This window comes from Chrysemys picta, unplaced genomic scaffold, assembly GCF_011386835.1.
Source record: "Chrysemys picta bellii isolate R12L10 unplaced genomic scaffold, ASM1138683v2 scaf197, whole genome shotgun sequence".
NCBI classification, from domain to species: Eukaryota; Metazoa; Chordata; order Testudines; family Emydidae; genus Chrysemys; species Chrysemys picta.
Window position 1 is genome coordinate 17874 of NW_027052904.1, and position 24349 is coordinate 42222.

The 24349-nt window shown below is 51.5% G+C and overlaps 1 long non-coding RNA gene across 4 annotated transcripts; it reads right to left on the reverse strand.

Moving 5' to 3' along the window:
- Window positions 1-588: 588 nt before the first annotated feature.
- LOC135978267 (uncharacterized) lies at window positions 589-7348 on the reverse strand. Of its 4 annotated transcripts, XR_010595697.1 has the most exons (5): window positions 6857-7338; window positions 5573-5686; window positions 1042-1147; window positions 765-860; window positions 589-631 (listed from the first exon to the last, which is right to left on the reverse strand). It is a non-coding gene; the product is annotated as an uncharacterized LOC135978267 (long non-coding RNA). The 4 variants fall into 4 exon arrangements; XR_010595696.1 differs by having other exon boundaries at window positions 765-1147; window positions 6857-7348; XR_010595695.1 differs by having other exon boundaries at window positions 597-860; window positions 6857-7328.
- Between the last annotated feature and the right edge of the window lie 17001 nt (window positions 7349-24349).

Sequence of the window (24349 nt, forward strand, 5' to 3'; positions counted from 1 at the left end):
CCATTTCCCAGCTGGGTTCCTTACTCCTCTGGTGCAGCAGCAGCTGGTAGAGCCGGTAAACCCCCTCCCTGGCCTGCCGGCTGATGTCCTTGGCTGGGTCACTGACGGACAGAGCTAGCTGTGCCATGTGGTGACCCATCCTGGGGAATTCCGCTGAGTTCTAATGGACGGGAGAGGGAGAGGGGACTCCATCAGCATTTTCCTGTCAGCTCCCAGTCCCCCCCGGGCCAGGACTCTCCTTCCCCTCAGCCCCTCTGCAGGGCCCTCCATGAGGACTTGCTTCCCCAGCTGCTCCAGGATGACAGGGAGGCATGAACCTGGAGCACAGTCCCCTTAAAAGCCCAGAGTCACCACTTAACTAGGACAAGAAGAACTTGACTCAAGCCAGGCTCACTCTCTGCTCTGACTCTGCCTCCCCAAGAGGAACACTCCTAACCCACAGCCCCTGCAGCAGCAGATCCTACAGCCCGTCGGAGCCAGATCACCTACGCCTGGAGTCAGGAAGCTGGGGTCAGAGGTCACTTACGTCAAACTCAGGGAGGGTGATGGTGAATCTGAGCAGGGCAGTGCTGCTCTTAACGGCCCTGACTCTCTCTCGCCGCACCGTGGACACGATCTAGTAGTTAATGTGCTGTGGGGAAAGGAGGCATTGCACTGACTGCCCTGACCAAGGATGCCCACTTGGGGCCCGGCTAGGAGGACAGACTGGAAAATGGATCTAAGAGTGAAGGTAAAATTGTCCCCACCTCTCTCATCGGGCTCACCTCCAAGATGTACTGGAGCCTGTCGGTGTCTGGGGACTCTGCCAGCAGGTTCCCCAGCATGGCATCCAGGAGGTCTGGCAAGACCCTAGGCAGATCCTGAAAGCAAGGGAGAGCCATGGGTCAGAGTTAGGGAAAGTGGGGCTACACCTGCCACAGGATGGGAAGTGGGGTCTCTGGGAAACACTGGTGAGACCCCCAAACACATATCCTGGCCTCTCTCATTCACATCCCACTGCAGACAGCTGGCTCTTCAATCCATGACTTTAGCATGATCTACCTGCACTTGGGTGGTGTCCTTCTCCATGCCCAGGGTGAAGACGGCGTGCAGGGCAGCTCGGAGGAGGTGGGTCTCCAGCTCTGGCTCCACGGCAGGTGTCATAGTGCTGGCAAGAGAGAGGAGCCGGTATTAGACTGTGCAGTGCGGGGATGGGACTGGCACCAACACGCAGGTGAAACTGCAGGGAAATAGGCACAGGCTGGCGAGAATGGAAACTGAGGCACCGAGCCAGGGAATGACAAGGCCAAGGTTTCTCAGACAGACAGTGGCAGGGCAGGAATAGCCCCTGTTCCCTGGACCCTGCTGCCCCTCCTGTATCTGATCCTGGGAGTGAGCCTCTCCCCAAAGCCGTTGCAATGTTACTGGAGTGAAAAGAACAGCCCAGCCAGGAGAGAGTGACCCTTCCCCGCACCTCTGCCAGAGGAGCCACCCTTGGGCGGTGACCTGGGAGTGGGAGGGGCAGTGACTCCCAGCCCTGCGCCTGAGTTTCCTATTGACCTGTGGGACTTTGGGTAAGTTGCTCCCCGCTCTAGGCTCTGTCCCCAGCAGTCAAATGGGGATTTCATACTTTCCCACTATTGGAAAGTGCTGGGAGAATCCCCCAGCAAAAGCTGCTCTGACAGTGCTAAGCAGCATCTGACCATTAGAGGTCGGAGCGCACTGCCCAGGAGAAGGAGTGTTTGGTTCTGGGCTGTTGGAGTATGGGCTTGCAACCATCTGTGCACACATATTATACTAATTGCATCTAGACCACATCTCCCTAGTTTGTTTGTGAGAATGTCCTTATTAACACCAAGATGGATCACATCTACTGTTTACTTCACTAGGCCCGTAACCCTGCCAAAGAAGGAGCTAGGATTGGTTTGGAATGATTTGTTCTTGACAAGTCCATGCTCACTAGTCCTAAGAACCAAATTGTCCTGTAGGTGCTGACAAACTGATTGTTTAATAAGGGGTTCCAGTATCTTTCCAGGTATGTTAATGGATGGGAAGACGTTCTTTTTCAGGGATCTCTGACGAGAACTGGGGCACAGCACTTAGTTTGTTGAGGCCATAAAATGGAGACAGGCACCTCTTCTCTTCTCCCAGCACCCCAGATACCTAAAAGGGTGGGACTCACATCCCTCAATGGGCTTAAAAAAGACAATGGTTACAATGTGGCCCCAACCATTTCTGGTTTCTGCAGACTAGATGTTTTAGCAAAGTTTAGAATTCCTTGGTGCTCAACACCGTGAAACTCCCCTTTCTCCTTCACAAAGGGCTTTAACGCCCCTTATCTCACCCAGGCTCTCGACTGCCCAAAGTTGGAGAATTGTCCCTGTTCCCACTGCAGAGCACCCCCCACGACACACACACAGAGTCCTCCTGGTGGTGGGAGGGGAACAGAGGAAAGGACAGAAGACTTAAGAGATGAAGAGAAAGGAGGAAGGGATGGAGGAAAAGGTAAAACAAAAAGAACAAACCCTAATGTCCCCAGTGATTCTAAGGGACAAAATCCCAGGTGAGGAATAAAATTCGACCACCTTAAGCTAGTGTTTTCCATGCCTAGAATTCAGCTGGCGCCAGATGCATCAGACTGAACAGGTTCCAAACCTCTCGGAGGCTCTTACCTTCTAAACAGGGACGTCTGTTTTCTAGTAAAATCAGGAAAAAGAAAAGAGAAAACTCAAAAGAGGTTCCTCCTGGCGCTCATGTACATGAACCTAAATACTCTCTCAGTCCTCAAAGAGAGACCTCGAGAAGGAGACTTGCTGAAGCAAAGCTACAGGGGACTCTGAGGTTTCCCTGGCCCTGCGCCCCTGTCCTGCCTGGCTGATGTCAGCATCTCTCTGTGAGATCACCACCTCCCCAGCACCTTTGACCAATAGGCTGAGGTCCTGCAAAAGGCCTTTGTGATGTCACTGCCACACCCACTCCTCCCCTGCAGTGTTAATGTCCTGCCACAGGGCAGACACTTTGGAGGTTTGAGCTACACAAAGAGGAGATACTTAGATCTCAAAAATTAGATAAGATGTTTCAGTCTGAGCTAAGTAGGTGCTGCTTTTAACAATTGCAACATAATAAAATACAAATAAAATAGACTATTTCAGCCATTCTATTATGTCCTAATCTGATCTGAGTAAACAGGATAGGACACCTCATCTTATGCACTGCTCCTAGTGACACTCTCCAATAGATCCCCATTCTCCACCTGCCGGGAGGTAAATAGGGCGGATTGTTATCCCTACTTGAAAGAGGGAGAAGCTGAGGCTGAGAAAGGAGAATTGACTTGTCTTAGGTCACACAGCCAGTCCGTGGCAGAGTTGGGAATAGGACCCAAGAGCCCTGATTTTCAAACTAACCATCGGATCTTGAATTTCAGACATTGAATGACCTGAATAAAGTGCTCTCAAGTGAGTTCCAGACCAGCAAGAGTTCATAGTAATTATTCAGCAAGTATTTTAGGAGAACTGGAATGTTAGAGAAAATAATGAACTGCAGAGACGCAGCAAAATTTGTCGAACATATGACTGGTTATGACTATTTACTTGGTCTTAAAAGAAAACAACAGGGACCTGAGTCTCCTCCCTGTCAATAACCCCCTGCTCAGCCAATCAGGGTAGAGACCGAGGGGCGGGAGGATGAGGGTTCTCACCAGAGAGCCCAAAGGATGGCCCAGGTCACCGCTGGGGATCATTGTCTGAGCACTATTTCAGCCCCACATTTTTCGGTGGACCTCCCACAATGGGAGTTGTAGAGCAACCCCCATGACACACACACACCCCTCCTGGTGGTGGGAGGGGAACAGGGAAAGGACAAAAGAAGTAAGAGATGAAAAGAAAGGAGGGAGGGATAGAGGAAAAGGTAAAAGAAAAAGGACAAACCTTAATGTCCCCAGAGATTCTAAGGGACAAAATCCCAGGTGGGGAATAAAATTTGGCCACCTTAAGCTAGTGTTTTCCATGCCTAAAATTCAGCTGGAGCCAGATGCAGCAGACTGAACAGGTTCCAAACCTCTCGGAGGCTCTTACCTTCTAAACAGGGACGTCAGATTTCTAATGAAATCAGGAAAAAGAAAGGAGAAAACTCAAAAGAGGTTCCTCCTGGTGCTCACATACACGAACCCAAATACTCTCTCAGACCTCAAAGAGAGATCTCGAGAGGAGACTTGCTGAAGCAAAGCCACAGGGGTCTCTGAGGTTTCCTTGGCCCTGCGCCCCTGTCCTGCCTGGCTGATGTCAGCATCCCTCTGTGAGGTCACCACCTCCCCTGCACCTTTGGCCAATAGGCCGAAGTCCTGCAAAAGGCCTTTGTGATGTCACTGCCACACCCACCCCTCCCCTGCAGTGTTAATGTCCTGCCACAGGGCAGACACTTTGGAGGTTTGAGCTACTCTCTGGGGATCACCCCGCTCAATGAGTGTTCATTCTAGGAAGCAAGCCGGCTAGACAGTAAAACATCACAAGCTGCTCCCAATGCTACACTCGGTTTCTCAGAAATGAGTAGACTTTATGGCCAGAAGAGACAGTTAGAGCATCTAATCTGACCCCCTGCATATCACAGGCCTCCTGTCTATCACAATAGCTACTTTTGGGGCAAACACATTCCGGAAAGGCATCTAGTCTTTATTAATGACATCAAGAGATGGAGAATCCACCACTTTCCTTGGTAGCTTCTTCCTGTGTTCAATCATCCTCGCTGTTGAATATTTGTGCCTTATTTGTCATAGGAATTTGTCTCTTTTCACCTTCCAGCCATTGGGTCTTGTTCTGCCTTTCTCTGCTAGACTAGAGAGCCCTTTAATCCCCAGTATTTTCTCTCCATTAAGGCACATCAACACTTCAATGAAGTCCCCTTCAATCTTCTTTTGATAAGCTAAACAGGTTGAGCTCTTTCAATAGCTCACTAGAAGGCATTTTTCTCCAGCCCTCAGAACATTTGGTGGCTCTTTGCTGCCCCAGCTCCAATTTCTAGGACCATCTTTTTCAAAGGAGGACACCAACACTGGAGGCAGTATTCCAATAGCAGTCTCACTGCTGCTGTGTCACCTCCCTATCCTACTCACGGCTCTGCTCCTTCGTCTAATGATGGCTTTAGCCCTGTTCACCACAGCATCACACTGGGAGCTCATGTTGAGTGGCTTCTCCACTCTGGCCCCTAAATCCTTTTCAGAGTCACTGCTTTCCTGGATACACGTCCCCATTCTGGAGGTGTGGCCGGCGTGCCTTGTTGCCACGCATAGGACCTTGCATTGGGCTCTGCTCAAACTTGTTTTCTTTGAATGGGTCCAGCTGGCCGAATGAGCCAGATCGCTCTGTATCACTGCCCTCTCCCCATCAGGAATTACCACTCTGCCTGTATTTTGTCACCCCCAATCTTATCCGCAGTGATTGTATGTTTTCTCCCAATTCATTGATAACAATTATTTTAAAAAATTAGTCCTTGAGAGCGTCTTCAGACCCTTAGTACCCAGGACCTGCTCCCCACATCACAGTGAGAAATGCTGTCCAGCCCTGCTGGTACATAGGGGATAAGCACAGAACAAACGTACCTTTAGGAGCTGTGTTGTCCATAGGCTCTGAACAACATGTGGGGGTCAGCAGATTACAAACGCACGACAGACCTGTAGTGTAGACAGGTCCCAACTGTGTCTCGGTTTCCCACCCTGTAAAATGGGGAGAACAAACAAAACCTTGATTAGCTCCATTTGATAGCTGGGGAAACCGAGGCACCCAGCGGTGCAGAGACTCGCTCATGGTCCCAAAGCCAGGAATAGAAAACAGTAGATCTGATAGCCAGGCCTGGGACCTAACCCTGGTTTTCCTGGCCTTGCTGCTCTAAGTTTAGTCACAGCCTCCATGTCTTTTCCCCCGTGTCCCTTAACCCCACATCACTGCAGAAGAGAGATTTTCTGGTAGCCAGCTGGCTCTCCTGCATGTGGATGTCGTTCCAAAAGACATGCTCTGGCTCAGTCCCATGCTATGGTTGGCTGAAGGAACCACTTGGTCACATTCTAGGCCCTGAGTTATACAGGAGGGGCGACTAGATGCACATAATGGTCCTTTCTGACCTGAACCTCTATCAATCGCTACATTTTCTGCTGCTAGGAAGAGAACTCTGGACCTATTTTCTCTCATTCACTTTCAGTCGGAATAATTTCAATCCAGGCCAAAGGATTTCCTCTTCCATTGTGTCTTCAGCACCTTTGCGAGCAACCAGTTACTGTTACCCACAGGTTTCCAGTTTCAACCTGTCCCAGGGTGAGATGGCCAGGAAAGGGGTTGGAGCTCAACTGCACCTGGCCCAGGTGATGCAGCTCCCTAGGGTGAAGGGAATAAGTGTGGGGGTCACGTGACAAGACGCAGCCTGTGATTAGGACCCAGGCCTGCTGAGAGATAGAAGGGCAGCCTGTGCTCAGCCAGGAGAGAGACCCCAAGGGAAGCAGGCATGGGAGGGGCTTGGAGAGTCCTTTAAAGGTCAGGGACAAGCTGGGAAGGGGCCAGGTTGAGCACTAAGGACCAGGCCCTAGGAGGGAAAGACAGGGCAGTTTAGGAGATGGGGCAGATAGTCCAGTTGGTTTCGGCTCCCAGGACCAGACACCCAGAGGTGAAGGTGATTGTCGGGGCTTCTGTCCTTCTTCCCCAGTGTAGATTTGATAGTGGAGAAGACTGATGCCGTAAGGGGGAAGTGAGTTACCCCAAGGTCACCCAGTGAGTTTATATCACGAATGCATACTCGGAAGGATCCAATAGAAACATGGATTTTCCAGTCTCTTCTTTCTAGGAGTCCCCAGGGCTAAGGTAAAACCCCTGCTGCCCCTCCCCATTCTGCTCACCTCCAAGATGTGCTGGAGTTTGTCTGTGCTGGGGGGTGCTGTCAGCAGGATCGAGAGCTCGTCATCCATGTTCTCGGCACAGGCCTTGCTCAGAGCCTGCCAGCGGAGGGAGACCAGGGGTCAGGAGCCTGCATTAGCACCCGTGTGCCATTGATCAGGAGCTGGCTGAGGTAAGTGCCGCCTGGCTGGAGCTCGCACCCAGAAACCCTGCCCCAGGTTGGAACCCCCTCCCACACCCAAATTCCCTCCCAGACCTCACACCCGGCACCCCAACCCCCTGCCCCAGGTCGGAATCCCCTCCTGTACCCTAATCCCTCCCAGACCCCACACCCCCACCCGTAGGGTTACCATACGTCCGGATTTTCCCGGACATGTCCGGCTTTTGGGGGCTCAAATCCCCATCCGGGGGGAAATCCCCAAAAGCCGGGCATGTCCGGGAAAATCGGGAGGTCAGCCGGCCCGCGGGGAGCCGGTCAGCCGGGCCGGCGGGGAGCCGGGCCGGCGGGGAGCTGGGTCGGCCGGGCCCGCGGGGAGCCGGGCCGGTGGGGAGCCGGGTCGGCCGGGCCGGCGGGGAGCCGGGCCGGCGGGGAGCCGGGTCGGCCGGGCCGGCGGGGAGCCGGGTCGGCCGGGCCGGCGGGGAGCCGGGCCGGCGGGGAGCCGGGTCCGCCGGGCCCGCGGGGAGCCGGGTCCGCCGGGCCCGCGGGGAGCCGGGTCAGCCGGGCCCGCGGGGAGCCGGGCCCGCGGGGGGCCGGGAGCCGGGGGGGTGCGCCGGGCCGCCGGGGGCCGGCAGTGCTGGGCGGGCCGGGGGTGGTCGGCCAGGGCCGGCACCCCAGGGCCCGAGCTGACCCAGGCTGGAAACGCCGGGGGGGCAGCCTGGGCCGCGCCTCCTCCCCCCACACCCCCCTTACCTGCTTCAGGCTTCCCGCGAATCAAATATTCGCGGGAAGCAGGGGAGGGGGCGGAGACTTTGGGGAGGGGGCGGGGTTGGGCGGGGCTGGGGCGGGGCTGGGGGCGGGGCCGTGGAGTGTCCTCCATTTGGAGGCACAAAATATGGTAACCCTAATATAGTACACAGCTGCTCAGGTTACTGTAGCCAGGCAGAAGCCATGCTGAAATTAGGCTGGAGCAGCAGGACTAACTCTCCTGCTGTGGAGGAGGCACACAGGCCCTGTGCTGCAGAATGTCAGCACAGTTTTGTTGTGCTGAGGGAGGGAGAAGCAAAGAGGAGACTGTTCAGGAGCATGGATCCTTGTGTGGCACACATGCCTGTTCTTGGTGGCAATGTAGATAGCAGGCTGGATCTTTGTCCTTCTGCCACGGATCGTCCCTAAAGCCTTTGGGGATAGTATTTTAGAAGTCACTGTGCAAGACAACCCCCGAGGGGCAGAGTTTCCCTCGATTAAGAAAATTAAAAAACAACAAAATTTTCTGCACCAAAGATCAGTGTTCCATTGAAAAGAAATGATAGAAAATGTTTATCATAACTGGGTTAGATTAAGTCCATGCCAATGCCAAAATCAAGTAAGGGAAACCCAATGGCAATTGGTCAAATACAGAAAAGCTGTCCCATACTTGACCATTATATTGCAGACTTTGTAAAAAGATATTTTAAAGTTTCCTTGTACAGACATAGTAGTCCAGTTTCATCTTTGGTGGAACCCCAGTGAAGTCAATGATTTTCTCCAGGATGAGTTTGGCCCTGCATTGTGTTGTAATGTCAATGAGAGAGAGGGGGGAGGGAGGTGTTTTGAGATGAAGTCTGAAAAGAGAGAGAGATAAAGGAATAATGATACAAAAAGTCTTTTTTCCAGAGGGCAGGAACTGCAGAGAAAATTCTCCCATCAGCCACTGGCAAGATTGTTGGAGGCGGATAGAAGGTAGCAGTAATGAGCTTGTCTGAGGTAAAACTAGAACAAGATCATGGATAATTTTTAATTGGATGCGGAATCCAAGATTCTGTACGTTTTCATGGGAAGTAACAAGTGAAGCATACTCACAAATGGTCAGATGATGGCACAAAGAATCCTGAAGGCCAACAGCACCAGGACCATAATCATGAGGATTCCAGGTGCCATGGTAAAGTCCCACTAAAGATAAAAATGTGACAAACTCAATTTTCTTAGCTGCCGCATCAAATCAGCACCCACCCACCTGCTGCCCTATGTGGGATAAAGAGGACAAGAAGTCAGAGCTAGACAGTAGACACAGATAAGTGCCACTTCCTTCACAAGTCTTCCCAGGAGTACAGAGCTGAAGAGGGGCAAAACTAGGAATAGCGACTAAGACAGGAATTCCCTACCTAAATGTAATGTTGAAACGATCTCATTAATGTAGTATTTGCTTTCCTCCACATCTCAAAGTGGAAAAAATTACTCTAACCTTGAATTGTTGTTTGCACTTCCATAGTCTATACTTGATACATTCCCACTTTATATACAGTAGGATACTACAACAATGTAGATGTTTGGCCAAAAGAATGCTGTTAATATGTAAAATTCTTTGATTAAACATTTATTACTTAAACTATTTCCCTTCTGTCTCATTACAACTTTGACTTTATTTTGGCAAATTCCTAAGATTGATTTGATTAATTTTGTTCCTAGACTATGAATATTCCATCCTACACTGTGGATGGGAGTTGCAGACCATATAAAGTCAGGCATTTCTTGATGCTTTAAAAAAAAAAAAAAGGATGACAGTATAATGTATTTAACTGAGGTGACCATATTTTATTAGGGGTAAAATTTAAGAGGGAAAAACCATTCAAAATGCACTTAATTTTTTGTTCAGTCACTAGGGGTCAGATTACTCAAGATCTTCCATCACACTGAGTAGTGTTGCAAACCACAACTTATGCTCCTAAAGTCCATGGAACTACTTATGGAGTAAAAGTATCACAATCTGGAAACAACTCTGAACATAGGGGCATATGACGGCAGAACACAGTAGAACCTCAGAGTTACAAACACCTCTGGAATAGAGGTTGTTTGTAACTCTGAAATGTTCGTAACTCTGAACAAAATGTTATGGTGGTTGTTTCAAAAGTTTACAACTGAACATTGACTTAATACAACTTTGAAACTTTACTATGCAGAAGAAAAATGCTGCTTTCCGTTTTTTTAATAGTTTACATTTAACACAATACTGTACTGTATTTGCTTTGTTGTCTCTGTTGCTGCCTGATTGTGTACTTGCAGTTCCAAATGAGGTGCGTGGTTGGTCAATTCATAACTCTGAGGTTCTGCTGCATAAGTGTAGATATTGTACTAGCTCTATAAGAGAAAAGTTGCATCCGCAGTGACCTTGCTAATTTTTGTACCTGAGCTCCCAAATTCCACCACCTAAGGAACACCTCCAACCCCTAATAGGGTTCCAAAAGATTAAACCCCTTGGTATGCAGTATCAGCTTTTATTTTGAATGTACTATAATAAACATACTTGAAGTCTTAAACTGGATACTAGAATTTGCTCTTAAAATACTGGACTTTGGGCAGTTGGAGAAGATAGATTTGAGCTTCCCTAGCCATCACAAACTGATAGCTATTAAAAGTAAGAAAAAATATCTTGAGGGTCTTTTTAAATAACAAGCATGCAGAGTTGTGGGCAACCCATTATGGTACAAGCTCAATTTTCTGCTTAATTAAGTCTTCTCATGATGGCCTCTTCCTCCACACTAGGTTTCCTACTACTGTGACTTCAGGTGGTGGCAAGGGTGGAAGACTTAGGGTACACATGATGCAGGTAGCCAGGGTTTTTTACCATGTTGTCTAGAGCTCTTATCAGGACTAAACAGTAGTAAAAACACCAGCTATTAACCTGTCTAGACTAGGGCTCCACCATTGCTCCCAGGCAGTGGTGGAAAACTTTCAGGATAAAGGTCCAGATCTCCAAAGGTAGTTAGGTGCCTAATTCCCATTCCAGTCATGAAGGATCTGGGCCTAAGAGGCTAGTGGAGATGCATCCCTGAGACATTTCACTGCCCCAAACCTTCAGCTTCAGAACAGTGGATAGGTTATATTGAAAGAATGGGGCAGGATCTGCTTTACTTGCTGCACATGTCATATTTCTAGCAGACCGTGATGACAGAGGAAATGCTTTAAGGCATAAAAGTGGAGTCCCTAAGATACGGAATACTTCAGCTCAAATTTTAGCTACTTCAAATGCTGTACCTATGTATTCTATTAAACAATTGTCTATGAAAGTAGCAATGTATGTCTATATAACAAGACAATGTAAGAAGTTTGTTTCAGATATTTTGAAATTGTTTTTACAGGTAGTGTTGAAATTTGTTCACAAATATTGTACATGTATTAAAGGAGGAAGTTGTCCTGCCTCTCTTTTTATTTTTTTAAACAGCTGCAAACCTTCTTTCTTAGATTCTTCAGATAGAATTGAGGCTACATCTCACCTTTACATTCATGTTAAAACTAATTGTGGGTAGAATTATGCCATTGTAAGTGCATTTAGTTCTAGCTGTAAGTTAAGATTTACCAATTTTTTTTACAACTGCACTTCTACTGAGTTTTATATTACACCACAGCTTGAATTTTTGTAAGTGATTTTCCTTAGCCTTACTCTAAGATATTTTGCCTCACACTGTTCCTTTTCCCAGTTCATGCTGAAAAGAAAGACCAATGAACTGTGGTAAATAAATAAGAAAATATTCTTCAGGATTCAGGTAGTAATGGTGCTTTCCTCCCAGCATGAGTTGTGAATCTGCCACAAGATACTGAAAGATAATATGCTTTTTTTACATTACACTTGTAAAACTGAAGTCTAAGAATAATTCACCTGACCCAGAAACTAAGTAGTGATGTGCAAGATTTGAGTTGATGGACCCAGGTACCTTTCCATAATCAATGACTAATAGAGTTGATCAAATGACTCATGGAACAGATTTTGTGGCTCTAGCCCATGCGTGTGAATTGTCTGATCAATAAAAACAAACAGTTTGAAAAGACAAGTTTTTACAAATTTCTGTCGCTGGTTAGTCTGCAATTTGTGTTTACTTTGGCTGTTTGTTTCTACTCCCCATGTGGAGCTTTTTAAACTAATTCTATTTAGCCAACACCAGAAGCCTGTTTTCCGACAACTGTCAATGTGAGGTGCTTCAGAGGGAATGAATACAGCAGGTAATCATCAAGTGATCCATCTGCTGTCACCCATTCCCAGCTTCTGGCACACAGAGACTATGGACACCATCCCTGGCTAATATCTATGAATTTATCTAGTTCTTTTTTGAACCCTGTTATAGTCTTGGCCTTCACAACATCCTATGGCAAAGAGTTCACCAGGTTGACTATGCATCATGTAAAGAAACACTTACTTTTGTTTGTTTTAAACCTGCTGCCTATTAATTTCATTTGGTGACCCCTAGTTCTTCTGTTATGAGAAGAGTAAATAACACGCCCTTATTTACTTTCTCCACACCACTCGTGATTTTATAGACCCCTATCATATCCCCCCTTAGTTGTCTCTTTTCCAGGCTGAAAATTCCCAGTCTTATTAATCTCTCCTCTTATGGAAGCTGTTCCATACCCCTAATCATTTTTGTTGCCTTTCTCTGTACCTTTTCCAATTCCAATATATCTTTTTTGAAATGGGGTGACCAGATCTGCATGCACTATTCAAGATGCAGGTGTACCATGGATTTATAGAGGCAATATGATATTTTCTGTCTTATTCTTTATCTCTTTCCTAATGATTACTAACATTGTTAGCTTTTTGAGACTGTAGCTGCACAGTGTGTGGATGTTTTCAGAGAACTATATACAATGACTCCAAGAATCAAGAAGGCCCCTGGAGCCTTTTGAAAAAAATTGTCTCACATTAGCTATCTGGTACAGAAGCTGATTTAAATGATAGGTAACAAAGCATTTCGCATTTGAGTTCCTTCAGAACTCTTGGGTGAATACCAGCTGGTCCTGGTGACTTCTTAACTGTTTAATTAATTTGTTCCAGCACCTCCACTAGTGACACTTCAATCTAGGACAGTTCCTCAGATTTGTCACCTAAAAAGAATGGCTCAGGTTGGGAAATCTCTCACATCCTCAGCTGTGAAGACTAATGCAAAGACGTCATTTAGTTTCTCCGCAATGGCCTTATCTCCCTTGAATGCTCCTTTAGCATCTCTATCATCCAGTGGTCCCACTGGTTGCTTAGCAGGCTTTGTGGTTGTGGTGTTCTTTTAAAAAAAAAAATTGCCAATCCTTTTAGTTTTTGGCTGTCTATTCAAGAGGTTTTCTTCTTTCCTAATTACATTTTTACACATCATTTGCCAGAGTTTATGCTCCTTTCTATTGTCCTCAATAGGATTTAACTTCCACTTTTTATAGGATGCCTTTTTGCCGCTCAATGCTTTGTTGTTTAGCCATGGTGGCACTTCTTTGGTCCTCTTACTGTGTTTTTTAATTTGGAGTGTACATTTAAGTTGAGCCTCTATTATGGTGTCTTTAGAAAGTTTCCATGCAGCTTGCAGGGATTTCACTTTTGGCACTGTACCTTTTAATTTCTGTTTAACTAACTTCCTCATTTTTGTGTAGTTCCCTTTTCTGAAATTATTGTGGTGAGTTGCTGTTCTCCCTTACCTCTGCCCCATATGGATGTTAAATTTTATTATGTTATGGTCACTATTACCAAGTGGTTCAACTATATTCACCTCTTGGACTAGATCCTGTGCTCCACTTAGGACTAAATCAAGAATTACCTCTCCCCTTGTGGGTTCCAAGACTAGCTGCTCCAAGAAAGAGTCATTTATGGTGTCAAGAAACTGTCTCTGCCTCCCCTCCTGAGGTGACGTACCCAGTCAACGGGGGATAGCTGAAATCCACCCCCTTATTGAGTTTATTTTATAGCCTCTTTAATCTCCCTGAGCCGTGCACCGTCACTATCACAATCCTAATCAGGTGGATGGTAGCATATCCCTACTACTATAGTCTTACATAAGAATGGCCATACTGGGTCAGACCAAAGATCCATCTACTCCAGTATCCTGTCTTCTGACAGTGGCCAATGTCAGGTGCCCAGAAAGAATGAGCAGAACAGATAATCATCAAGTGATCCATCCCCTATTGCTCATTCCCAGCTTCTTGCAAACAGAGGCTAGAGACACCATCCCTGCCCATCCTGGCTAATAGACATTGATAGATCTGTCTTCCATAAATTTATCTATAGCTTATTATTCGAGCATGGAATTACTATCCATAGAGTGTCTATGGTACACTTTGGTTCATTTAAGATTTTTACTTCATTTGATTCTACGCTTTTTGACATATAGGTAGATGGACATGGCCAGAGGAAAATTCTTTAAATAATGCAACTTTTTTTAAGTCTTATGTCAAAACAGCACTAGTTACAGGAGATGTCTATTATTATGCTGTGTTTCAAAAGGTATGCAACTGGGGTGAAAGTAACTTAAAGGACTCTGGGGTCCTGAGGAGGGGGCGGGGCCTCTACCAGAAGTGGTGGGGCCTTTAAGTCCCAGGGCTTTTAAATCAGGATTTAAAAGGCCTGTGGCTCTGGCTGAAGCTGGGATCCCTGGGCCCTTTAAATCACCCCGGGAGCTACCAGCTGCAGAGGCAGCTTGGAGCCCTGGGGTTTGGGCAGGGGCAAAAGTAATTTACATTTCTTACCTGTATGGTCCAATCACAAGCAACCCACCTCTCCTACATACTTCGTGGATTCCTCCCATTGCATGACAGATATAGAAAATAAAGCTACTACAACTACTACCACCAATACTGTCTATAATAAAACTTTACTATTAGAATAAGCCTGAAAAAGTGAAAACTGTCACATTTTTCTGCGTGTCTTCCCTCCTCTTCCACCCAGGCTGCCAATGTGGCTAGGCTCTGCACTCCCCACACCCCACCATGCACCCGGCAGCAGCTCCCCTCTAGCTTGCAGCAGGGAGCAGGGGGACTGGCTGAAGGAGAAGCCTGCCCAGGACACCTGCCACCTGCATAAAAACAGTTTAAACTCAGCTGTTCCCTGCACGGTTCAGCCCATAGGATTAGGAGCCATTTCTGGCATCCTTGGTGGGGGGGAAAAGGTGTGTGTGACCATGGCAGGGGCAGGTCTAGCAAGGTTCCTAGCAAGTCAGATATAAAGGATTGTTTAATCTCCCTTCCAGGCACATAAAAGGGTGCAGGGGGCACACCAATGGGTGGCTAGTAGTAGGGGGAGGCAGGGGTGAATGAAGGACAACTGGACTAGCCTTCATGAAATATACAAGATTCTTAGAGAAAATTTTGTCAATTTCAGCCTCTGCACTCTGCAGGACACTGACAAAACAAAAAGAAATCTGAGATCATGCCCCTAGGTCCTAAGGACATTTCAGGTGTTTAATTCAATATATAAAGAGGGTAGAATGAAAACTACTATTTCTTTCAAAGGAGGCACAATAATTTCCCTGAATAGCCAGTTTTCCCCTCCAATCCCTTTGTGGTTTTGTCTATCGGGGCTATTTGCTTTCCCTGTGAATCTTTAGTTGCTTTAGCAAAATTGCTTTGCCCAAAATAAACCCCAATCATCATGACACATCTTCCCACCATGTTCTCCCATGTTTGTATTTGTTTTTTTTAACAGTAACATTTCAAAGTGGATCTGCAAGCAGTTTGGCCATCACAACCATGATCCTTTGCTGGGGAGGGAATGGGATAGATTTGAACTTGGAAATGGTTCCTGATTTTGATTGTATTTTTTGTGTATTATACTACTGGAGATCGCCTCATCAAGGGGGCATCATGGCCCCTGCCATGGTCAATCCCCCAACAACTGTGAGTGAAATTAACAAGGATGCCAGAAATGGCTGTTGAACCACAGAGGGAACAGCTAAGTTGAAACTGGTTTTATGCAAGCGGCAGGTGTCCTGGGCAGACTTCTCCCTCAGCCGGTCTCCCTCCTGCAAGCTAGAGGGGAGCCGCTGCAGCCCCTGCTGAGTGCCAGGCAGGGGGGAAAAGGCGGAGCCTAGCCCCATCTGCAGCCTGGCTGCAGCAGGAGAGGGAGAGGGAGTTTTCCCTTTCCAAGCTTTTATTAGCTCGGAGTTTAAGCTGTTTGTTATGCAGCCAAAAGAGGTGAAAGTAAGCCGGCATTGAATGCTCCACTTCCTTGCCGGTACGCTACAGCACCGTTTTTAACAGTATGCCGTACAGGCCCGTACCAGCTTACTTTCACCTCTGTATGCAACTGATATGATAAATTGAGCACCAATTCCAATTCAATTTCTGTCTACATTATATAGTCTTAGGGTTACCATACGTCCGGATTTCCCCGGACATGTCCGGCTTTTTGGTCCCCAAATCCCCGTCCGGGGGGAATTGCCAAAAAGCCGGACATGTCCGGGGAAATAGGGAGGCTAGGATCTCCGAATCTGTGTGTGTTGGTCGCCCGCTGTGACATCATCTCGGTGCGACACTCGCTCCTGCCCAGGGCATGCTGGGGGCTGTAGTCCGGCCGGGCCTCACGCTCCAGGGAGAGCCGGGAGAGGGGAGCGGCCGAGAACTACAACTCCCAGCGGCCCCTGCGACGCGACCAACCTGCCCCGTGAGGCAGCAAGCCGTCGGAGGAGGGGGGGCGCGAGCCCCTGTCCTTTGGGTCGGGGGTGTCTCTGGGCACCGCTTGGCAGCCATCGCAGGGCTGGGGGGCGCCCTCCGGGGGTTGTGGACGCCAGCGTGTTGCGGGGAGCCGGCACTGTCCGGATTTGGATCCCCCTGGGGCTGGAGCTGCGCCCCCGGCCCCGGGCACCAGTCACGTAGGGTTACCGATACGTCCGGTTTTTCCGCAATCAAACCCCCGTCCGGGGGGAATTGCCAAAAAGCCGAACATGTCCGGGAAAAATACCGGACGGGCACTTCCTCTCCCTCTGCTCTGCTCCTCCCCTGACTCAGACTTCGGCTCTGTTTAAGAGCCAAGCGCCCGAGCCAGCGCTACTGGCTTCGGGCAGCACCCGTGTCTCCGGACCCCGAGCCGCAGGCCGGGCACTTCCCTTCCCGGGCTCCAGCTGCTCTGCTCCGGCGGCGCAGGGTCTGGAGGCAAGGGGGCTGCCCGAAGCCGGTAGCGCTGGCTCGGGCAGCTTGGCTCTTAAACAGAGCCAAAGAGTCAGGGGAGGAGCAGAGCAGCTGGAGCCCAGGAGGGAAAGTGCCCGGCCGGGGACGCAGGGTCCGGAGGCAAGGGGGCTGCCCGAAGCCCGTAGCGCTGGCTCGGGCAGCTTGGCTCTTAAACAGAGACAAAGAGTCAGGGGAGGAGCAGAGCAGCTGGAGCCCAGGAGGGAAAGTGCCCGGCCGGGGACGCAGGGTCCGGAGGCATAGGGGCTGCCCAAAGCCCGAGCGCTACCAGCTTCACGGGTTTGCCGGGCAGCCTCCAGACCCTGCGCCCCCGGCTGGGCTCTTCCCCTCCCGGGCTCCAGCTGTGCTGGGGAAGCGCTGGCCGGGGGCGCAGGGTCTGGCGGCTGCCCGGCAAACCGTGAAGCTGGTAGTGCTTGGGCAGCCTTTTTCGTGTGGCTGGGAGGGAGGAGGGGGAGTTAGGGCGGGGACTTTGGGGGAATGGGCGGAGTAGGGGTGGACTTGGGGCGGGGCCAGGGCCCGTGGAGTGTCCTCTTTTTTTTATTTTTTTAAATATGGTAACCCTAGGAGAAAGGAACCATGGAACAGCAACGTAACGTCACAGTCCCATTCCCCACCTGTCCTGTGGGGTCTTCTGGCCTTTAGAGCTACTGGTCAGGGCCTCCCCCAGTCTGCAGGGGGCCACCGGGTCTGCTGGCCTCCTCGCAGCCTCTGCTGAGGCTACAGGAGAGAGGCCTCTTCAGTTTGCAGAAAGAAAGAAATCTCTGAGGTGAGCACACAGCAGATGTCTGTTTTCCCAGGGCCAGATGCTGCCACCTTGTCACTGGAAGGGCCCGTGTGACCTCTGACCACAGATGAGGGAGGACGCCCAGCTTGGCTAGACAGATTCCTTCGTGCCATGGCTGGGGACAGAAGCCTGCAGCCAAAGCTCACACTGCAGGAAACAACCCGCAGAGGCCTTTCATCTCCCCAGGGTCAGACGTCACCACTAGGAGAATGTGAGCGCCGGAGCACTGGGGGAGCTGGCCTGAGATGGCATCCCAGGGCACAACCACCTGTGTCAAGTCCATTCTGATTCCACGCTCAGCAAAGATGCAGGGAGCTGTGCGGTCAGGAGAGGCGCTGGTCAGAATTTGCCAGTGGAACCGTTTTTCCATCAGAAATTGCCAGCTTGTCAAAATCCAAACGTTTCGTGGGAACACGTCGATTTGGACAAACCTTCAGACAGAAAGCAGGCAGGTTTAGCACGGAAAGCTGCTTAGCTCCCTGCCAGCTCGCCCGCCTGCCCACCTGCTTGACAGGCTGATGGGGGGCCTGGGCTTCCAGGCTGCTGAGAGAAGCCCTGGCTCCCAAGATCCCAGGGTCCCCGAAACCCTCTCCTCGCGGGGGTAATGTTCTGGTTACTGCACAGCTCTAGGAGGAGGGGAGGTATCCGATGCCCCACAAGCCACCAATCCTCCCTGCCAAGGTCCCAGTAACTACGACAGCCTGTGAGAACATCCTAACCTTTAGGGCACTTTCCCTGCCAGGTGAAAGGGTGCGAGCTGGACACCTCCCTGCCACCAGAGTCCAGCACTGCCGAGAAAGCCAAGTGTGGACTAAACTAAGCCCCTGGTTAACCCTTTCCCAGAGGAATCCAGAAGCCACTGATAATTGCAGGCTACATGGTGACCTCTCTCTCAGGTCACTCCCCCATCCTGGAATAGGGGTCGGTGAGTCCTGGACGAACGCCGTTCAGCTGGGAACATGCTCCCCCTTCTCGTGCCGAGGACTGCGTGAGATGGGTGTAGTGGGCACTCCCGATAAAGGGGACAGTGTGACAGCTGCCTTTCAAATAGGCCCCAGGCATGGGGGGGCCACAGCACCCAATTCCTCTGTCCCCCCAACTTTCTTCACTGCTTTAACGTACAATCACAACCTGCTCCGCTGACACCTCTGACTCCTGAAAGTCCTAACGCTCCAGGGGAGCAGGCCATGCCCTGCCCTGCCCTGGCTGCCCCGGGTGTTACCTCGGAGGGAATCGTTCCAGATTCCAATGGGTGGCAGGTCCAGGGAAGAGCCTTATCTGGGGGGAGGCTGTACCAGACCCGCCCGACCCAGGCAGGCTCCCAGGTACTCTCTGACCGGGGCTGATAAGGCTCCTTAGCAGTTTCTTTCCAAACAAATTCCAGTTCAAGACACCTCAGAGCTCCACAGCAGGGCAACATCCCCAGAGCGCAGCAGGGCGGGGGTTAGGGGGAGCAGTCGGTAGCAGCCCCTCGTACGGCAGTAGCGAGAAGTGCCAGCCTCTCTGCACAGAGCAGCAGCGTTCAGCCTGGGCCAGACGTGCTGGGGTGATGGGTAAGAGCGGGCTCGGAGAGCCAGAGGGTCTGTGGGGCAGCGCTGGGCCCTTCTGCTCCGCACTAGGGCCGGGTGGGCGTGTTCAGCTGGGATTGGAACCCACCAGCACTTGTGGGTGCGAATGTGGGGCTGGAACGCAACGTGGGGCACTCCCACCTCGCCCGGGGGCGACTAGGGGGAAGGGCAGAGAGACACCTGGGCTGAGACCCCAGCTCCAGGGAGACAGTCACTCCTGCCCAGCTGGGTTAAATTGCCCAGCTGTGTGACAGCCCCCCCATCCCCGAGGGGTTCCCCCCCCAACCCGGGTATGTCACAGCAGGGTAATGTGCGTATTGAACGGCAGGGGTTGCCAGAGACTGGCTGGGAGAGGCCTTTGGGGATGGAGGAAGCAGCACTAAGGTACATGCCAACCTCCCTACAGAGGAGGGGCCGTGCCCCGCAGGTGTGGGGCAAGGAACTGGGACACTGCGCGGTGGGTCATTGTCTGGCCCAGGCCCTTCCTAGCCGGAGGCCGAGGCCGAGGCCGAGGCATTTCCTTCAGGTCACCTTCCGCTGCAGCTTGGCCACGGGCCCCCATAGCCACTAGCCCAGCCAGGGATCCCAAGTGGGGATTGTCACGGCTGGCTCCTCCCTGCCGCCAGCAGCTCTTCACTGCCAGGGAATTCCTGAAATCCTGTGTGCCCTCCCCCACCCACCTCCTGGGGCTGTGAGTGCCCCCCTGGACAGCCCCCCCCCCGAGCTCTGAGTGCCCCTGGCCAGTCCCTCCCCTCAGCCCCCCCCCCACTTCATGGGGCTCTGAGTGTCCTCAGCCTGTCCCCCTCCCAGACCCCGGGGCTGAGTGACCTTGGCCAACCCCCATCCCTTCAGGAGGAACTCCCAGTACCCACCCAGCCGCCACACCTCAGGGTTCCCCTCCCTGCGGCTCTGTGGCCATACCCCCACCAGGGCCGGCTTTAGGCCAATTCAACCAATTCCCCTGAATCGGGCCCCGGTCCCAAGCCCCAGTACGGTGTACCGGCAAGAGCCGGTGCGCTGTACCAGGGTGGCACGGCTTCCCCAGGGGGCAATTTAAAGGACCTAGGGCTCCCAGCAGGGGCCGGAGCCCCAGGCTCTTTAAATTGCTACCAGACCCCCACTGCTGGAGCCCTGGGGTAGGGCTGCGGGGCTCTGGGGGCTATTTAAAAAGTCCGGGGCTCCCGCTGCCTCTACTGCCCTGGCCCTTTAAATAGCCACTGGAGCCCCGCTGCTTCCCCAGGGCTCCCGCGGCTATTTAAAGGGCCGGGTCGGTAGAAGCAGGGGAGCCCTGGGCCCTTTAAATAGCCCCCAGAGCCCTGGGATAGCGGGGGACTCAGGGGCTATTTAAAGCTGCCTCTGCTGCACCCCGTCCCCGCACCAGCCCTGCACCCCCTGCCCTGCCCACAGCCAGCCCCGTCTCCAGCCAGCCCTGCACCCCCTGCCCACAGCCAGCCTCTGCCGCACCCCCTGCCCTGTCTCCAGGCAACCCCTGCCGCAACCCCCCTGCGGCCCTGCCCAAAGCCAGCCAGCCCCACACACCCCTGTTTCCAGCCAGCCCCGCACCCCTTGCCCTGCCTGCAGCCAGACCCTACCTCCAGTGAGCCCCTGCCCTGCCTCCAGCCAGCCCCATGTCCACTGGTGCCCTGCAGTTCCCAGGGCAGTGACCCTGCACACCTGCTTCAATGAGGAGGGCAGGGAGCAGCTGGGACCCACACATGTGCACACCACTAGCGTGACCAGACAGCAAGTGTGAAAAATCGGGACAGGTGGTGGGGGATAATAGGATCCTATAAGAAAAAGACCCAAAAATCGGGACTGTCCCTATAAAATCAGGACATCTGGTCATCCTAGCACACCCCCAGGGAGTGGCGGGGACCCACACATGTGAAACGGAGCTCATTAATAACTGATCAACAGCATATATGATGCAATGTACTTAATGTATAATTTTATTATTTATACAGTTATGGAAAGTAAATAATACATGGAAGAAATGAAAGGCTTTTTTTTACATTATTTTTTTTGTCATCCCTGCCGGGGCCCCGCCAAAAATGTTTGAATTGGGCCCCGCCCTTCCTAAAGCCGGCCCTGCTGGAGAGAACAGGAGGATTCAGTCAGCAGGGGCTGCCGATCCGTCCCATTCACCAGGGCTGCCATCCTGCGGCTTCAGCATTAGTGGCTGGGGTGACTTGGGGAAAGGTCTCAACCTCCCCACATCCCACTTCACTGCTGCCAGAATCCCTCCTCCCCCCCCCCCGCTACAGTCCCCTCCCTACCCAACCTGGGTGGGGCTGGAGAAGAGGGGTCTGAGAACTTGAGCTGTGGATTGGAGGTGGAACAGCTGTCAGGGGCACTGAGGGGGAAGTGGCAGGAGCTCCCCGTACAAGGAAGGGGGTTGCCACTGGAGGTCACTAGGAAGGACAACAAGACTCCATCCTGGGGGTCAGGAGGGGAAATCCATCCCTCAGAGGTGGGCAGAGGCTGGGTGGAAATGCTGCTGGTTCCAGGGGCCGTTAATCCCCCGATTCCTCGGAGGCGTCTGAGTCTCAGACAGGTTCTCATTCCCTTGCAGCAGGAGGACGTCACGGCCAATGTGATGCGCCAGCTCCGTATCATGCGGCACTTGTGCCAGGTGCCCGAGGCACTGCAGGGCCTGTGCCTCTGCGGCCACCAGCAACTCCCGCTCCCTGCTGCAGGTACTGCTCTGGCTCTCTGTAAATGGGGAGCTAGTGGAAGGGGAAATGGAGCCCCCCGGCACTCACAGAAAGCTGATTATAGAATGAGCCCGAACTGAGAGGCACCATATCCGCCCCCGTAAAGAGCCAGACTTCAGTGGTGATACAGCCCAGCTGGGGTAGCAACAGGATTAAGAACGAGGTAGGAAGTTCAGAGCAGCAAGGAAAGCCTGGAGGGGAACTTGAGAAGAGAGGTTGGAAAAGTGCAGCAAAGAGAAAGGTGCAGACCTAGCTGTTGGGTCCAGGGCCCTGAGCTGCTATCAATGTCAGGGTGGGACTGGGTTCCCCTACCGGCCCCAGAGGAGGCGGCGTACACGCACCTGGAGAGGGTTCCCAAGCCCAGCAAGGGGGCTACAGGCAGAGCAAATGCCCCAGCGATGGCAGAAGGACTTCTGTCTGTGGAAAGACCTCTTTGGACTTTTAGTGTGAGGCAAGCTGGGCTCCAGAAGGGTGGACTAAAGGTGGTGACCTGGCCGGAGTTACCAGGCAGAGAAACTGCCGTGGTGCTGGAGCGACCATGGATGGGGGATGCTAGCCCAGCGAGAGGGCTGTGATGCCATGCCTGGCTGCCGGGGGGCACCTAACGATGAGTAGATTCATTTATGATTGGCATCGTTGGCAGGATTGAGTTCCCCCTGTGATCCGTGAGGGAAGTCTCTCCAGCGGAGCACACTCCCTCTCAAAGCAGGGGGACCGGACATGATTGGTTGTAATTGCCAGCTGTGGGAGGGAGTGTGCAGCAGTGGTTAGTTAAGGGGCCTGGAAATAAGGACTGCTGGGTCTATTGGAGAGTGTCACTAGGAGCAGTGCATAAGATGAGGTGTCCTATCATGTTTACTCAGATCAGATTAGGACATAATAGAATGGCTGAAATAGTTTATTTTATTTGTATTGTATTATTTTGCAATTGTTAAGATCAGCATCTACTTAGCTCAGACTGAAGCATCTTATCTAATTTTTGAGATCTAGATGTAAGCAGAGTCAGGATGAGCTCTACCCTGACATCTGGTGGTGAATTATGGCGAGTGTGGAAAAGAACTCCAGGGGCTGATCTTGTTTGCATAGGCACACCCACTCGCCTGGCATGAAACAACAGCAACTCAAAGTGGTTACTTTGGCTGGTGTGGGATCCCCAGTTTCTTTGTTATTGGGGCAGGAAGAATAAAGTTTTGTTACCCTGATTCTGTGAATCAAGGGCAGTGAACCTGTTGTATGACAGAAGGACTGAGTGAGTCCATCACCATTACCTAAGTAGCACTTGCTTGACAAGGGGCATGGGTTACAAAACCCAGTGAAGAGAGAGAGGATGGGGACAGGTATTTGTACCTGATGGTGTGGCCCCCTCCCCGAGGGGGCTGAAACACCAATTGCACTACCTCCTCTCTCCACTGTTGAATGTCAGAGCTAACTTTGATTCCCTTAGGAGTCTAGTTACAGACTACTGAGCTGAGGTCACTTTGGGCCAATAGTGCACCAGCCCTGGGGCTCCCCTACTACTAGCTGAAATCACTAAGAGCTGAAATCACAAAAGAGCTAAAGCTATTTAAGAGCTGAGATCACTGAGGCTGTGTTAACTAGTGGGGGAGCCTGAAGCTATATTGCTAAGCTAACTTAGCTTAGCGGGGGTGAGCGGAGTGGAGCGGCTCACAGGTCGGTGAGCGGAGTGGCTGGAGGAGCAGCTAGCAGAGCAGAGCCTTGTGGGAGCGGCCCAAGGGACGGCTGGAGCGGAGCGGCTCACAGGTCGGTGAGCGGAGCGGCGCGGCTCACAGGTCGGTGAGCGGAGCGGAGCAGCTGCCAGAGCAGTTCGTGGGACTGCAGGTGGAGTGGAGCAGTTCGTGGTGAAGGCTGCGGTGGAACCCCACGGAGAAGCAGCCGGTTGGCCTCGGATCACGTAAGGTGCTCCTTAACACCCTGCTCACCCCCCCCCCCCCTTTGAACTCTGGGGCTGCACTGATCATGGACAGAGACTTTGGGGGGTTGTCGGACTTTTGTGATTCTTGGGTTGCTGGACCCAAGAGACTTTGGGATTGGTGGACTTTTTGGGACTTTGGTGATTCTTGGGTCGCTGGTTTCAAGAACCAACGGGAGAGGACACGGCCCAATTTGCTGGGGTGGGTCTTCGCTCATGGTTTGGTCTAAAAACTCTAGTTGTGGTGTTTTTCCCATTCAATGCTGATGTTGTTTACCTCATGTTATTAAACATTTTCTGTTACACTCAGACTCCGTGCTTGCGAGAGGGGAAGTATTGCCTCTTAGAGGTGCCCAGGGGGTGGTATGTAATTGTCCCAGGTCACTGGGTGGGGGCTCGAGCCGGTTTTGCATTGCGTTATTGAAACGGAACC